This window comes from Amphibalanus amphitrite, unplaced genomic scaffold, assembly GCF_019059575.1.
Source record: "Amphibalanus amphitrite isolate SeventyFive unplaced genomic scaffold, NRLGWU_Aamphi_draft 000293F_arrow, whole genome shotgun sequence".
Taxonomy (NCBI): domain Eukaryota; kingdom Metazoa; phylum Arthropoda; class Thecostraca; order Balanomorpha; family Balanidae; genus Amphibalanus; species Amphibalanus amphitrite.
The window spans coordinates 265,377-283,652 of NW_024881788.1; the positions used below are offsets into that span (position 1 = coordinate 265,377).

General features: G+C 48.7%; 1 protein-coding gene across 1 annotated transcript in view; it reads left to right on the forward strand.

Annotated features, from left to right (window-relative positions):
• The window catches only part of LOC122387642 (dolichyldiphosphatase 1-like), a 139,767-nt gene that overhangs the window by 13,481 nt on the left and 108,010 nt on the right, over positions 1-18,276 (forward strand). The window lies entirely within an intron of this gene.

Consider the following 18,276-nt stretch of genomic DNA (forward strand, 5'->3'; position numbering starts at 1 on the left):
TTAAGCCGGATCTTATGACTTCGACCACATTTTCTGGTTACGTAAGGTCACTGACCTATGACGTCATAAGTGAACTTCTGCACTGTCCTCAGAGGTCGCAACTTCGCACCGCCCTCAGTACCAGAGGAACTTTCACAGAAAGATGAAACTTACAGGACGTAGTAGCCTCCCAGGATGTCCAACTTGTATAACTCGTATTTTTCAAAGGTCACATGAGGTCAGGTCGGTCATGTGACCTCACTATTATAAGTCAATGGGGAAATATGAAAACTGGTATTTTGGCGCTGGAAATGATCTAAAACTATCTCAAGCGCATGAAATCGTGATTTCATGCATTCCTTGCAAGGTCCAATGTTCTATTTTTAATTGTTGACATTGCGTAACGTCATTTATGACGTCACTATAGTCAAAGGAGTTTTCTGTCAATAACTCCTGCTAAAATTGAGCTAGGGAGTCGAAAAGGCTACAAATGGACTCTGAAAGACCTGCCGAATCAAATGGTATGCGATATGACCTCCTTCGACCAGCCTCATGACCTGAGGGGCTCTGACCTGCCCTTGACCCGAGGTCAATACCTTAGGTTGACCTAAACCAAACAAAAAAAATATCATTCGACGCGCCTTAGCAAGGTAAGCACGATGATAGCGGTTAGTAGTGTCGTGCACGTCGGTTCGTAGCACACCCACTCGGGTCTGCACGTGCAAGGCTCGTCCTCCGTTTGGCGGCGGGCGTTTTTTGCTGCGTGCACGGGTGAGTGGGTTACAGAGGTTAGAGTGCAGTGCACGTCAGTTCGTAGCACACCCACTCTGGTCTGCACGTGCAAGGCTCATCCTCTCGTTTGGCGGCGGGTGTTTTGGCGGCGTTACAGAGGTGCTTGCTCAAACAACCTGCGGTCCCGCGATGCGGAGCCCAGCATCGCAGATGCTGGTAACCGCAGGTTGTTTGAAAAGACAAACACTATTCGTTAGAATTGTGTTTTTCTATTGAAAAACAACCGGAGCGGTCGTTCTCCGGGCTACTATACTCTAGTGTGAATAACCGCAGGTTGTTTGAAAAGACAAACACTATTCGTTAGAATTGTGTTTTTCTATTGAAAAACAACCGGAGCGGTCGTTCTCCGGGCTATGTTTTGCAAGTCTGGCAGCGAATCGAGACATCTTGATTGGGGCCTAGACGAAATGTACAATCTTCGTAAAAAGTTCAGTGTATAGGCTCCCGGAGGCGATCTACCTTATGGCATCGGTCGCTACTCGCTTAAAACCTCGTGGCACGTGGCACGTGCGATTCCATTTTCCCCGTGTTAAGTGAACGGGGTTTTGGACACTTTTTGCGCGATCGCCAATAGCGGGAAAACGAGCCAAGGAAGAGGTGGTTTTCTTCCCAGCATTTTATGGCAAACACGTTTGGGTACACGCTAGTGTGCGCTGTATACCCCTCAGAATCTCGGAACGTGTCTTTGCACGAGGTCAAAGTTGGAATTTTGCTGTGTCCCATGTTAAGTCAATGGACGGCGATGTCGAGACTTTGCAGAGACATTTTCATTCGATCTTTGTACAAAATTTTAGAGATAGATTTCGCCCAAACTCTTATATCTTGTAAAGGAAAGAGCATAGTACATGCCGTTATGCTTCGTTAAGCTGGCAGAAATCGTTTTTTTCTAATAAAGTTCGTTTGAAAATGAAAATTTTTAACATGGAAAGTCAATGGGAGCGTCTTTGTTGCTTAATAACTTTTTACGTTACAGATATATCAAAGTGAAAAGTTAATAAAACATACAACTTTCGATGCTCTTTCCAATAATGTATAGAACGTCACTGCACGATGTGCCGTTTTTAAGAAAAGTTGTAAAAAAGCAGGGCTCGACTGTGACTTGAACCCAACCACATTAGAGTATACGAATAGGTGACGGCGATACCTCCCGTGTGCGGATGCGACACTGATTATTGCTAAATATTAGCAGTAGGCCGCCTGTGGGGTGCCTGTACAAACCTTATATCTCTGCAACCACTGGACCGATTCACTCGCGGTCTTTTGTGTGGGATAGCTCCTTCCTTTCTTACACGTAGTGTGCTACTCTCGATGCGTATGGGTGACCCCTAATGCACGTGCCACGTGCAAAACGAAGAGGTGTCAGTTCGATAGCAAGTCTAATAACTGTAGTTATTTTGCCAATTGTGCTGGTACTTGGCATGGATGTTGGCACGCACCCGGCAATGCATATCCATGTGTCACGGTTGGGGTGCCGCTGCACGTGCGCACGGCCAGGGTGACGCTTCCAGATCTCGAGAACGGCCGGGCCGATTGCAATCAAAGTTGGCACACCGTTAGGGATCGGCGAGTAGGGTGCCGTGCACAAGTCACATGGGACCCATTTGGCACGTGCGCACGTGCAGGCTGACGCTTCCAGATCTCAAGAACGGCGGGACCGACTGTGCTCAAATTTGGCATATCGCTAGAGACTGGTTAGTAGGGTGCCGTGCATAAGTCAGTAAGTATGTAACCGCAGGTTGTTTGAAAAGACAAACACTATTCGTTAGAATTGTGTTTTTCTATTGAAAAACAACCGGAGCGGTCCTTCTCCGGGCTATGTTTTGCATGTCTGGCCGCGAATTGGGGCAACTTGGGTCAGGCCTAAACTTGTGGCTCGATTTTCTTAAAAATTTCAGTGTATGGGCTCCCGCAGGCGATCTACCTGATGGCTTCGGTCGCTACTCGCTTAAAACCTCGTGGCACGTGGCACGTGCGATTCCATTTTCCCCATGTTAAGTCAATGGGGTTTTGGACACTTTTTGCGCGATCGCGAATAGCGGGAAAACGATCCAAGGAAGAGGTGGTTTTCTTCCCAGCATTTTATGGCAAACACGTTTGGGTACACGCTAGTGTGCGCCGTATACCCCTCAGAACTTCGTAACGTGACTTTGCACGAGGTCAAAGTTGAACTTTTTTCGCTCCCCATGTTAAGTCAATGGGCATTTTTGCAGAGACTTTTTCATTCGCTCATTGTACAAAATTATATGATACGATTTTGTTTAAACTTCCAGGACTTGTTGAGAAAAGACCATAGAACATGTTGTTATGCTTCTTTAAGCTGTGCAAATTCGTTTGTTCTTTTTAGGCTCGTTTAAAAATGAAAAATTTTAACATGGAAAGTCAATGGGAGCGTCTTTGCTGCTTAATAACTTTTTACAGTTGAGATATATTTATGTGAAAAGTTGATAGGTTATACAACTTTTGATGCTCTTTCCAATGATATATACAACTTTATTGCACGTGGTGCCGTTTTTGAGAAATATAGTAAAAAAGCACGACATTACCGAGATTTGAGCTCAGACCTATATCGTTACGGTGTCAGGCGGACACGAGGACAGGTGGCGCCGCCGCCGCCCGCATAGCGGCGGGAATGTGAACTAACCTGTTTACCATCTATGGTATGGTACCATCGGGGGACCGGCCGCCGTCGGCACCATTTCGGGACTTTGCATCGCAATAAAAGGCTTATTTACAATTGAAAATGGACTAGCGAGAGTCGTTATGGAATCAGAATTTGATGCTCTACAAAACTAGGCTATTTTCATTGTGATGGCATCACAGACTACACCGCTAAACCCAATAAAGCAGATTTATGTCGCGTCATCGATGATTACATATAATGTATCATTCTTTGATATATATGTAGTCGGGTCTTTCAGCTGCGTCCCTCCCCTCCCTCGCCGCGCCGGCGGGTCGGCCATCCGTGGCTTGCCGCCCGCCGGCTGCTGGCCGGTCAGCTGGCCGGTCAGCTGGTCGCCCGCGGCTGTCGGTGCAGTGCGGGATGCCTACTTGCGGGGGGGGGGGGGCCGTCGTGGCGGCGGCCCGGGTGGACTGGGCGAGCAGTGAGTTGGGGAGCGCTGCGCTGTCGGTGCTCTAGTTTGTATTGCGTTCGCATGATACGGCTTGAGCCAATACAGAGTGAACTGATTGAGCTGAGCAAGTCTTTACATACATTGAAAAGTAAAGCACTTTTTACTGCATCTACGGTGAGATGCTAGATAAAATTTATGGTCTACCTAATGGTACCCATTACTTAACAATTAAGTGAATCATTTCGTCGCTAAACTCTCGTAAATTCGTATGTCCGCCTCACTATGGAGTTTGGACCGTAACGTATGGCCTTTGCTCAGACAGTATACGAACAGGTGACGGGGATACCTCTAATAGAAGGATGCGACACGATTTTACTGCTAAATAGCGGCCGGCCGCCGTGGGGACGTTTTTGTACGACTTATATCTCGGCAACCACTGGGCTGATACACGTGCGGTTTTTTTTGTGTGGGGTAGCTTTTTCCCTTCTTTCACATAGTGTGCTACTCTCGATGCATATGGGTGACCCCTAACGCACGTTCCACGTGCAAAGCCAAGAGGTGCCTGTTTTGTAATAAGCGCAATAGCTCGCGGTAATTACTGGGCCGATTGCGCTAAAACTTGGCATGGAGGTAGACACTTTCCAGGCGATGCATTTCCATGTGTCTTGGTAGGGGTGCAACTGCACGTGCGCACGTGCAGGGTGACGCTTCCAGATCTCGAGAACGGCTGGACCGATTGTGTTCAAATTTGGCATAACGCTTGATACCGATCAGTAGGTTGCAGTCATTTAGTATGTATTTCCATGTGCCACGATTGGGGTGCAACTGCACGTGCGCACGTGCAGGGTGACGCTTCCAGATCTCGAGAACGGCCGGGCCGATTGAGTTCAAATTTGGTACACCGCTAGAGACCGATTAGTAGGGTGCCGTGCGCAAGTCAGTTTGGACCCATCTTGCACGTGCGCACGTGCAGGGTGACGCTTCCAGATTTCAAGAACGGCTGGACCGATTGCACTCAAATTCGGCAAACATCTAGAGATCGATCAGTAGGGTGCCGTGCACAAGTCAGTTAGTATGTATTTCCATGTGTCACGGTTGAGATGCAACTGCACGTGCGCACGTGGAGGGGTCGTTTCAAGATCTTGAAAACGGCTGGGCCGATTGAGCTCGAATTTGGTACACCGCTAGGGACCGGCGAATAGGGTCCCATGCACAATGCAATTGGACACAGCTTGCACGTGCGCACGTGCAGGGTGACGCTTCCAGATCTCGAAAATGGCCGAGCCGATTACACTCAAATTTGGCACACCGCTATAGATCAGCGAGTAGGGTGCCGTGCACGTCAGTTTGTAACACACCGACTCCGGTCTGCACGTGCAAGGCTCATCCTCTCGTTTGGCGGCGGGCGTTTTTGCTGCGTTTACAAAGGTGCTTGCTCAAACAACCTGCGGTCCCGCGATGCGGAGCCCAGCATCGCAGATGCTGGTAACCGCAGGTTGTTTGAAAAGACAAACACTATTCGTTAGAATTGTGTTTTTCTATTGAAAAACAACCGGAGCGGTCCGTCTCCGGGCTATGTTTTGCAAGTCTGGCAGCGAATCGAGACATCTTGGTCGCAGCCTAGACGAATCGCTCAATCTTCGTAAAAAGTTCAGGATATGGGCTTCCGGGGGCGATCTACCTGATGGCACCGGTCGCTACTCGCTTAAAACCTCGTGGCACGTGGCACGTGCGATTCCATTTTCCCCATGTTAAGTCAACGGGGTTTTGGACACTTTTTGCGCGATCGCCAATGGCGGGAAAACGAGCCAAGGAAGAGGTGGTTTTCTTCCCAGCATTTTATGGCAAACACGTTTGGGTACACGCTAGTGTGCGTCGTATACCCCTCAGAACTTCGTAACGTGTCTTTGCACGAGGTCAAAGTTGAACTTTTTTCGCTCCCCATGTTAAGTCAATGGGCGTTTTTGCAGAGACTTTTTCATTCGCTCATTGTACAAAATTATATGATACGATTTTGCTTAAACTTTCAGGACTTGTTGAGAAAAGACCATAGAACATGTTGTTATGCTTTGTTAAGCTGTCAAAATTCGTTTGTTCTTTTTAGGCTCGTTTAAAATTGAAAATTTTTAACATGGAAAGTCAATGGGAGCGTCTTTGGTGCTTAATAACTTTGTACGTTGAACATATATTTAAGTGAAAAGTTGATAGGTTATACAACTTTTGATAATCTTTCCAATGATATATACAACTTTATTGCACGTGGTGCCGTTTTTGAGAAATATAGTAAAAAAGCACGACATTACCGAGATTTGAGCTCAGACCTATATCGTTACGGTGTCAGGCGGACACGAGGACAGGTGGCGCCGCCGCCGCCCGCATAGCGGCGGGAATGTGAACTAACCTGTTTACCATCTATGGTATGGTACCATCGGGGGACCGGCCGCCGTCGGCACCATTTCGGGACTTTGCATCGGAATAAAAGGCTTATTTACAATTGAAAATGGACTAGCGAGAGTCGTTATGGAATCAGAATTTGATGCTCTACAAAACTAGGCTATTTTCATTGTGATGGCATCACAGACTACACCGCTAACCCCAATAGAGCAGATTTATGTCGCGTCATCGATGATTACATATAATGTTTCTTTGATATATATGTAGTCGGGTCTTTCAGCTGCGTCCCTCCCCTCCCTCGCCGCGCCGGCGGGTCGGCCATCCGCGGCTTGCCGCCCGCCGGCTGCTGGCCGGTCAGCTGGCCGGTCAGCTGGTCGCCCGCGGCTGTCGGTGCAGTGCGGGATGCCTACTTGCGGGGGGCCGTCGTGGCGGCGGCCCGGGTGGACTGGGCGAGCAGTGAGTTGGGGAGCGCTGCGCTGTCGGTGCTCTAGTTTGTATTGCGTTCGCATGATGCGGCTTGAGCCAAAACAGAGTGAACTGATTGAGCTGAGCAAGTCTTTATATACATTGAAAATGAAAAGTAAAGCACTTTTTACTGCATCTACGGTGAGATGCTAGATAAAATTTATGATCTACCTAATGGTACCCATTACTTAACAATTAAGTGAATCATTTCGTCGCTAAACTCTCGTAAATTCGTATGTCCGCCTCACTATGGAGTTTGGACCGTAACGTATGGCCTTTGCTCAGACAGTATACGAACAGGTGACGGGGATACCTCCCATAGAATGATGCGACACGATTTTACTGCTAAATAGCGGCCGGCCGCCGTGGGGACGTTTTTGTACGACTTATATCTCGGCAACCACTGGGCTGATACACGTGCGTTTTTTTGTGTGGGGTAGCTTTTTCCCTTCTTTCACATAGTGTGCTACTGTTGATGCATATGGGTGACCCCTAACGCACGTTCCACGTGCAAAGCCAAGAGGTGCCTGTTTTGTAATAAGCGCAATAGCTCGCGGTAATTACTGGCCCGATTGCGCTAAAACTTGGCATGGAGGTAGACACTTTCCAGGCGATGCATTTCCATGTGTCTTGGTAGGGGTGCAACTGCACGTGCGCACGTGCAGGGTGACGCTTCCAGATCTCGAGAACGGCTGGACCGATTGTGTTCAAATTTGGCATAACGCTTGATACCGATCAGTAGGTTGCAGTCATTTAGTATGTATTTCCATGTGCCACGATTGGGGTGCAACTGCACGTGCGCACGTGCAGGGTGACGCTTCCAGATCTCGAGAACGGCCGGGCCAATTGTGCTCAGATTTGGCACACCGCTAGAGATCGCGTAGTAGGGTGTCTTGCACAGGTCTGCTGGGCCCTAGGTTGCACGTGCGCACGTGCAGGGTGACGCTTCCAGATCTCAGGAACGGCTGGGCCGATTGCATTCAAATTCGGCCCACCTTTAGAGACCGGTTAGTAGGGTGCTGTGCACAAGTCAGTTAGTATGTATACTCATGTGTCTCGGTTGGGGTGCAACTGCACGTGCGCACGTGTAGGGGTCGCTTCCAGATCTTGAAAACGGCTGGGCCGATTGAGCTTAAATTCGGTACACCGCTAGAGACCGGCAACTAGGGTGCCGTCCACAAGTCATTTGGGACCCAGCTTGCACGTGCGCACGTGCAGGGTGAGGCTTTCAGATCTCAGAAACGGCTGGGCTGATTGCATTCAAATTCGGCACACCTTTAGCGGCGTTACAGAGGTGCTTGCTCAAACAACCTGCGGTCCCGCGATGCGGAGCCCAGCATCGCAGATGCTGGTAACCGCAGGTTGTTTGAAAAGACAAACACTATTCGTTAGAATTGTGTTTTTCTATTGAAAAACAACCGGAGCGGTCCTTCTCCGGGCTATGTTTTGCAAGTCTGGCCGCGAATTGGGGCAACTTGGGTCAGGCCTAAACTTGTGGCTCGATTTTCTTAAAAATTTCAGTGTATGGGCTCCCGCAGGCGATCTACCTGATGGCACCGGTCGCTACTCGCTTAAAACCTCGTGGCACGTGGCACGTGCGATTCCATTTTTCCCATAGTAAGTCAATGGGGGTTTGGGACACTTTTTGCGCGATCGCGAATAGCGGGAAAACGAGCCAAGAAGGAGGTGGTTTTCTTCCCAGCATTTTATGGCAAACACGTTCAGGTACACGCTAGTGTGCTCCGTATACCCCTCAGAACTTCGTAACGTGTCTTTGCACGAGGTCAAAGTTGAACTTTTTTCGCTCCCCATGTTAAGTCAATGGGCGTTTTTGCAGAGACTTTTTCATTCGCTCATTGTACAAAATTATATGATACGATTTTGTTTAAACTTTCAGGACTTGTTGAGAAAAGACCATAGAACATGTTGTTATGCTTCTTTAAGCTGTGCAAATTCGTTTGTTGTCTTTAGGCTTCTTTAAAAATGAAAAATTTTAACATGGAAAGTCAATGGGAGCGTCTTTGGTGCTTAATAACTTTGTACCTTGAAGACATATTCAAGTGAAAAGTTGATATTTTATACAACTTTTGATGCTCTTTCCAATGATATATACAACTTTATTGCACGTGGTGCCGTTTTTGAGAAATATAGTAAAAAAGCACGACATTACCGAGATTTGAGCTCAGACCTATATCGTTACGGTGTCAGGCGGACACGAGGACAGGTGGCGCCGCCGCCGCCCGCATAGCGGCGGGAATGTGAACTAACCTGTTTACCATCTATGGTATGGTACCATCGGGGGACCGGCCGCCGTCGGCACCATTTCGGGACTTTGCATCGCAATAAAAGGCTTATTTACAATTGAAAATGGACTAGCGAGAGTCGTTATGGAATCAGAATTTGATGCTGTACAAAACTAGGCGCCTATTTTCATTGTGATGGCATCACAGACTACACCGCTAACCCCAATAAAGCAGATTTATGTCGCGTCATCGATGATTACATATAATGTTTCTTTGATATATATGTAGTCGGGTCTTTCAGCTGCGTTCCTCCCCTCCCTCGCCGCGCCGGCGGGTCGGCCATCCGCGCCCTGCCGCCCGCCGGCTGCTGGCCGGTCAGCTGGCCGGTCAGCTGGTCGCCCGCGGCTGTCGGTGCAGTGCGGGATGCCTACTTGCGGGGGGCCGTCGTGGCGGCGGCCCGGGTGGACTGGGCGAGCAGTGAGTTGGGGAGCGCTGCGCTGTCGGTGCTCTAGTTTGCATTGCGTTCGCATGATACGGCTTGAGCCAATACAGAGTGAACTGATTGAGCTGAGCAAGTCTTTATATACATTGAAAAGTAAAGCACTTTTTACTGCATCTACGGTGAGATGCTAGATAAAATTTATGGTCTACCTAATGGTACCCATTACTTAACAATTAAGTGAATCATTTCGTCGCTAAACTCTCGTAAATTCGTATGTCCGCCTCACTATGGAGTTTGGACCGTAACGTATGGTCTTTGCTCAGACAGTATACGAACAGGTGACGGGGATACCTCCCATAGAAGGATGCGACACGATTTTACTGCTAAATAGCGGCCGGCCGCCGTGGGGACGTTTTTGTACGACTTATATCTCGGCAACCACTGGGCTGATACACGTGCGGTTTTTTGTGTTGGGTAGCTTTTTTCCTTCTTTCACATAGTGTGCTACTCTCGATGCATATGGGTGACCCCTAACGCACGTTCCACGTGCAAAGCCAAGAGGTGCCTGTTTTGTAATAAGTGCAATAGCTCGCGGTAATTACTGGGCCGATTGCGCTAAAACTTGGCATGGAGGTAGACACATTCCAGGCGATGCATTTCCACGTGTCTTGGTAGGTAACCGCAGGTTGTTTGAAAAGACAAACACTATTCGTTAGAATTGTGTTTTTCTATTGAAAAACAACCGGAGCGGTCCTTCTCCGGGCTATGTTTTGCATGTCTGGCAGCGAATCGAGACAAGTTGAGCCTCTCCTAAACGAATCGCTCAATCTTCGTAAAAATTTCAGGGTATGGGCTCCCGCAGGCGAGCTACCTGATGGCACCGGTCGCTACTCGCTTTAAACCTCGTGGCACGTGGCACGTGCGATTTCATTTTCCCCATGTTAAGTCAATGGGGTTTTGGACACTTTTTTGCGCGATCGCCAATAGCGGGAAAACGAGCCAAGAAGCAGGTGGTTTTCTTCCTAGAATTTTATGGCAAACACGTTTGGGTACACGCTAGTGTGCGCCGTACTATACCCCTCAGAATTTCGTAACGTGTCTTTGCACGAGGTCAAAGTTGAACTTTTTTCGCTCCCCATGTTAATTAAGTCAATGGGCGTTTTTGCAGAGACATTTTCATTCGTTCATTGTACAAAATTATATGATACGATTTTGTTTAAACTTTCAGAACTTGTTGAGAAAAGACCATAGAACATGTTGTTATGTTTCGTTAAGCTGTCAGAATTCGTTTGTTGTCTTTAGGCTTCTTTACAAATGAAAAAATTTAACATGGAAAGTCAATGGGAGCGTCTTTGTTGCTTAATAACTTTTTACATTTGAGATATATTTAAGTGAAAAGTTGATAGGTTATACAACTTTTGATGCTCTTTCCAATGATATATAGAACGTTATTGCACGTCGTGCCGTTTTTGAGGAATTAAGTAAAAAAGCACGACATTACCGAGATTTGAGCTCAAACCTATATATGGTCTTGACTCAGACAGTATACGAACAGGTGACGGGGATACCTCCCATAGAAGGATGCGACACGAATTTAATGCTGAATATTAGCGGCCGGCAGCCGTGAGGACGTTTTTGTACGACCTATCTCCGCAACCGCTGGACCGATACACTTGCGGTTTTTTGTATGGGGTTGCGTATACCCTTCCGGAGAAGTATTTTACTATGGACGAAGCATGCGGGTGACCCCTACTGCACGTGACACGTGTAAAACGGAGAGGGGTCACTTTTGTTGTGATGACAATAACACGGTAATTACTGGTGAGATTCTGCTGAAACTACATACACAAGGATGTAGGCACCCGCCGGACCATGCCTTTCCATGTGCTACGGCTGGGGTGCAACTGCACGTGCGCACGTGCAGGGTGACGCTTCCAGATCTCGAGAACGGCCGGGCCGATTGTGCTTAGATTTGGCACACCGCTAGAGACCGCGCAGTATGGTGCCTTCCACAGGTCAGCTGGGCCCCAAGTTGCACGTGCGCACGTGCAGGGTGACGTTTCCAGATCTCAGGAACGGCTTGGCCGATTGCATTCAAGTTCGGCACACCTTTAGAGACTGGTTAGTAGGGTGCTGTGCACAAGTCAGTTAGTATGTATATTCATGTGTCACGGTTGGGGTGCAACTGCACGTGCGCACTTGTAGGGGTCGCTTCCGGATCTTGAAAACGGCTGGGCCGATTGAGCTTAAATTCGGTACACCGCTAGAGACCGGCAACTAGAGTGCCGTGCACAAGTCAGTTGGGACCCAGCTTGCACGTGCGCACGTGAAGGGTGCCGCTTCAATATCTCGAAAATGGCCGGGCCGATTGCACTCAAATTTTGCACACCGCTAGAGTGGTTAGTAGAGTGTCCTGTTCGTCAGTTCGTAGCACACCCACTCCGGTCTGCACGTGCCAATCTCATCCTCTCGTTTGGCGGCGGGTAACCGCAGGTTGTTTCTTCATTAGACAAACACCATTCGTTAGAATTGTGCTTTTCTATTGAAAAAAACAACCGGAGCAGTCCTTCACCGGGCTATGTTTTGCATGGTTGGCCGCGAATCGAAATGTGTTTGTGATTGCAGTAGAAGACTCGAACAGGGAACAATCGGCGAGTTTGCTACCAAAACACATTAACCTCCGCCCGAGTGGGGCGAAGGTGTTTTTAGCCACACCTATTAGCTTTTTTGCGTTTGTTAAGAAAATCACTACGCGCATTGTTATAAAGCTTTGTATGATAGATCAATTTCAGCGGCATGGTTGGACCTCTATGTAGGCACACACCGGCGAGAACGGCTGCGCCAATTGCGCTTAAATCTTCATCCATGCGGCTGCATACAGAAGAGGTGGCACTCCGGCGCAACATGCTTTCAGGCGTTTGACACTTCTGCGTCATCTAGCGAGTAAAACGGAATGTTTGGCTAAAATGCCAGACGCATTTACCATACTCGATAATCGTCCTCAAAAGCTCCAGTCTCGTGCGAGTCATCAGTTCTAAAGAGATAGTGGTTTTCCCGGATCCCTCATTACTCCGCCATTTATTTAGGCGGTTATATACAATAGAGCCGGCATTGCGGCACAGCATACATTCAGGCGTTTGACGCTTCTGCCATCTAGCGAGTAAAAAGGAATGTAAGGTGTTTTCGACTGATATACAGATCCGTTGAAGCATCAATCTTAAACTTGATATTCGGCACAATTCAATGACTCTGATTCGAATGGTGACGTCGACGGCGACCGTGACGTCACCATTGCGTCAATATTGATTAACCCTCGCCGGCAGAGGGGCAGCACCCGCCTCTTCCCATAGGGTTTTTCGTGATAGCTCGGGACACGCCGGAGACAAAAGTGCTGAAACTTGGAATACCTAACCTATGATTTAAGCCGGATCTTATGACTTCGACCACATTTTCTGGTTACGTAAGGTCACTGACCTATGACGTCATAAGTGAACTTCTGCACTGTCCTCAGAGGTCGCAACTTCGCACCGCCCTCAGTACCAGAGGAACTTTCACAGAAAGATGAAACTTACAGGACGTAGTAGCCTCCCAGGATGTCCAACTTGTATAACTCGTATTTTTCAAAGGTCACATGAGGTCAGGTCGGTCATGTGACCTCACTATTATAAGTCAATGGGGAAATATGAAAACTGGTATTTTGGCGCTGGAAATGATCTAAAACTATCTCAAGCGCATGAAATCGTGATTTCATGCATTCCTTGCAAGGTCCAATGTTCTATTTTTAATTGTTGACATTGCGTAACGTCATTTATGACGTCACTATAGTCAAAGGAGTTTTCTGTCAATAACTCCTGCTAAAATTGAGCTAGGGAGTCGAAAAAGCTACAAATGGACTCTGAAAGACCTGCCGAATCAAATGGTATGCGATATGACCTCCTTCGACCAGCCTCATGACCTGAGGGGCTCTGACCTGCCCTTGACCCGAGGTCAATACCTTAGGTTGACCTAAACCAAACAAAAAAAATATCATTCGACGCGCCTTAGCAAGGTAAGCACGATGATAGCGGTTAGTAGTGTCGTGCACGTCGGTTCGTAGCACACCCACTCGGGTCTGCACGTGCAAGGCTCGTCCTCCGTTTGGCGGCGGGCGTTTTTGCTGCGTGCACGGGTGAGTGGGTTACAGAGGTTAGAGTGCAGTGCACGTCAGTTCGTAGCACACCCACTCTGGTCTGCACGTGCAAGGCTCATCCTCTCGTTTGGCGGCGGGTGTTTTGGCGGCGTTACAGAGGTGCTTGCTCAAACAACCTGCGGTCCCGCGATGCGGAGCCCAGCATCGCAGATGCTGGTATTTTCATGTGCCGCTGTTGGGGTGCTATTGCACGTGCACACGTGCAGGGTGACGCCTCCAGATCTCGAGAACGGCCGGGTCGATTGCACTCAAATTCGGCACACCGCTATAGACCGGCGAATAGGGTGCCGTGCACGTCAGTTTGTAGCACACCCACTCCGTAACCGCAGGTTGTTTGAAAAGACAAACACTATTCGTTAGAATTGTGTTTTTCTATTGAAAAACAACCGGAGCGGTCCTTCTCCGGGCTATGTTTTGCATGTCTGGCCGCGAATTGGGGCAACTTGGGTCAGGCCTAAACTTGTGGCTCGATTTTCTTAAAAATTTCAGTGTATGGGCTCCCGCAGGCGATCTACCTGTTGGCACCGGTCGCTACTCGCTTAAAACCTCGTGGCACGTGGCACGTGCGATTCCATTTTCCCCATGTTAAGTCAACGGGGTTTTGGACACTTTTTGCGCGATCGGGAATAGCGGAAAAACGAGCCAAGGAAGAGGTGGTTTTCTTCCCAGCATTTTATGGCAAACACGTTTGGGTACACGCTGGTGTGCGCCGTATACCCCTCAGAACTTCGTAACGTGTCTTTGCACGAGGTCAAAGTTGAATTTTTTTCGCTCCCCATGTTAAGTCAATGGGCGTTTTTGCAGAGACTTTTTCATTCGCTCATTGTACAAAATTATATGATACGATTTTGTTTAAACTTTCAGGACTTGTTGAGAAAAGACCATAGAACATGTTGTTATGCTTCTTTAAGCTGTGCAAATTCGTTTGTTCTTTTTAGGCTCGTTTAAAAATGAAAAATTTTAACATGGAAAGTGAATGGGAGCGTCTTTGCTGCTTAATAACTTTTTACAGTTGAGATATATTTAAGTGAAAAGTTGATAGGTTATACAACTTTTGATGCTCTTTCCAATGATATATACAACTTTATTGCACGTGGTGCCGTTTTTGAGAAATATAGTAAAAAAGCACGACATTACCGAGATTTGAGCTCAGACCTATATCGTTACGGTGTCAGGCGGACACGAGGACAGGTGGCGCCGCCGCCGCCCGCATAGCGGCGGGAATGTGAACTAACCTGTTTACCAGAGGGGTGTTCACGGGCACCGCACACTGCTGCGTGCGCTGTGTGCGGTGCGTCCAGCAGGCGTGGGGGTAGGGGATGGGTAGGCGGTTCTGACGTCACGGCTGCGTGCGGTGGACGGTCCGCTGTGGCCAGTCCCGACCGGCCACAGCGATCGCTGTGTGCGGTGACGGAAGGCTGACGTAGGGACGCAGTGGGCGGAGCTTGGAGGCTATGTGCGGTCCGACCGCACACAGGGCCCGTGAACAGCCCTCTGATCTATGGTATGGTACCATCGGGGGACCGGCCGCCGTCGGCACCATTTCGGGACTTTGCATCGCAATAAAAGGCTTATTTACAATTGAAAATGGACTAGCGAGAGTCGTTATGGAATCAGAATTTGATGCTCTACAAAACTAGGCTATTTTCATTGTGATGGCATCACAGACTACACCGCTAAACCCAATAAAGCAGATTTATGTCGCGTCATCGATGATTACATATAATGTTTCTTTGATATATATGTAGTCGGGTCTTTCAGCTGCGTCCCTCCCCTCCCTCGCCGCGCCGGCGGGTCGGCCATCCGCGGCTTGCCGCCCGCCGGCTGCTGGCCGGTCAGCTGGCCGGTCAGCTGGTCGCCCGCGGCTGTCGGTGCAGTGCGGGATGCCTACTTGCGGGGGGCCGTCGTGGCGGCGGCCCGGGTGGACTGGGCGAGCAGTGAGTTGGGGAGCGCTGCGCTGTCGGTGCTCTAGTTTGTATTGCGTTCGCATGATACGGCTTGAGCCAATACAGAGTGAACTGATTGAGCTGAGCAAGTCTTTATATACATTGAAAAGTAAAGCACTTTTTACTGCATCTACGGTGAGATGCTAGATAAAATTTATGGTCTAATGGTACCCATTACTTAACAATTAAGTGAATCATTTCGTCGCTAAACTCTCGTAAATTCGTATGTCCGCCTCACTATGGAGTTTGGACCGTAACGTATGGCCTTTGCTCAGACAGTATACGAACAGGTGACGGGGATACCTCCCATAGAAGGATGCGACACGATTTTACTGCTAAATAGCGGCCGGCCGCCGTGGGGACGTTTTTGTACGACTTATATCTCGGCAACCACTGGGCTGATACACGTGCGGTTTTTTGTGTGGGGTAGCTTTTTCCCTTCTTTCACATAGTGTGCTACTCTCGATGCATATGGGTGACCCCTAACGCACGTTCCACGTGCAAAGCCAAGAGGTGCCTGTTTTGTAATAAGCGCAATAGCTCGCGGTAATTACTGGGCCGATTGCGCTAAAACTTGGCATGGAGTAACCGCAGGTTGTTTGAAAAGACAAACACTATTCGTTAGAATTGTGTTTTTCTATTGAAAAACAACCGGAGCGGTCCTTCTCCGGGCTATGTTTTGCAAGTCTGGCCGCGAATTGGGGCAACTTGGGTCAGGCCTAGACTAATCCATCAATCTTCGTAAAAAGTTCAGGGTATGGGCTCCCGGAGGCGATCTACCTGATGGCACCGGTCGCTACTCGCTTAAAACCTCGTGGCACGTGGCACGTGCGATTCCATTTTCCCCATGTTAAGTCAACGGGGTTTTGGACACTTTTTGCGCGATCGCCAATGGCGGGAAAACGAGCCAAGGAAGAGGTGGTTTTCTTCCCAGCATTTTATGGCAAACACGTTTGGGTACACGCTAGTGTGCGCCGTATACCCCTCAGAACTTCGGAACGTGTCTTTGCACGAGGTCAAAGTTGAACTTTTTTCGCTCCCCATGTTAAGTCAATGGGCGTTTTTGCAGAGACTTTTTCATTCGCTCATTGTACAAAATTATATGATACGATTTTGTTTAAACTTTCAGGACTTGTTGAAAAAAGACCATAGAACATGTTGTTATGCTTCTTTAAGCTGTGCAAATTCGTTTGTTCTTTTTAGGCTCGTTTAAAAATGAAAAATTTTAACATGGAAAGTGAATGGGAGCGTCTTTGCTGCTTAATAACTTTTTACAGTTGAGATATATTTAAGTGAAAAGTTGATAGGTTATACAACTTTTGATGCTCTTTCCAATGATATATACAACTTTATTGCACGTGGTGCCGTTTTTGAGAAATATAGTAAAAAAGCACGACATTACCGAGATTTGAGCTCAGACCTATATCGTTACGGTGTCAGGCGGACACGAGGACAGGTGGCGCCGCCGCCGCCCGCATAGCGGCGGGAATGTGAACTAACCTGTTTACCAGAGGGGTGTTCACGGGCACCGCACACTGCTGCGTGCGCTGTGTGCGGTGCGTCCAGCAGGCGTGGGGGTTGGGGATGGGTAGGCGGTTCTGACGTCACGGCTGCGTGCGGTGGACGGTCCGCTGTGGCCAGTCCCGACCGGCCACAGCGATCGCTGTGTGCGGTGACGGAAGGCTGACGTAGGGACGCAGTGGGCGGAGCTTGGAGGCTGTGTGCGGTCCGACCGCACACAGGGCCCGTGGACAGCCCTCTGATCTATGGTATGGTACCATCGGGGGACCGGCCGCCGTCGGCACCATTTCGGGACTTTGCATCGCAATAAAAGGCTTATTTACAATTGAAAATGGACTAGCGAGAGTCGTTATGGAATCAGAATTTGATGCTCTACAAAACTAGGCTATTTTCATTGTGATGGCATCACAGACTACACCGCTAAACCCAATAAAGCAGATTTATGTCGCGTCATCGATGATTACATATAATGTTTCTTTGATATATATGTAGTCGGGTCTTTCAGCTGCGTCCCTCCCCTCCCTCGCCGCGCCGGCGGGTCGGCCATCCGCGGCTTGCCGCCCGCCGGCTGCTGGCCGGTCAGCTGGTCGCCCGCGGCTGTCGGTGCAGTGCGGGATGCCTACTTGCGGGGGCCGTCGTGGCGGCGGCCCGGGTGGACTGGGCGAGCAATGAGTTGGGGAGCGCTGCGCTGTCGTCGGTGCTCTAGTTTGTATTGCGTTCGCATGATACGGCTTGAGCCAATACAGAGTGAACTGATTGAGCTGAGCAAGTCTTTATATACATTGAAAAGTAAAGCACTTTTTACTGCATCTACGGTGAGATGCTAGACAAAATTTATGGTCTAATGGTACCCATTACTTAACAATTAAGTGAATCATTTCGTCGCTAAACTCTCGTAAATTCGTATGTCCGCCTCACTATGGAGTTTGGACCGTAACGTATAATGGCCTTTGCTCAGACAGTATACGAACAGGTGACGGGGATACCTCCCATAGAAGGATGCGACACGATTTTACTGCTAAATAGCGGCCGGCCGCCGTGGGGACGTTTTTGTACGACTTATATCTCGGCAACCACTGGGCTGATACACGTGCGGTTTTTTGTGTGGGGTAGCTTTTTCCCTTCTTTCACATAGTGTGCTACTCTCGATGCATATGGGTGACCCCTAACGCACGTTCCACGTGCAAAGCCAAGAGGTGCCTGTTTTGTAATAAGCGCAATAGCTCGCGGTAAT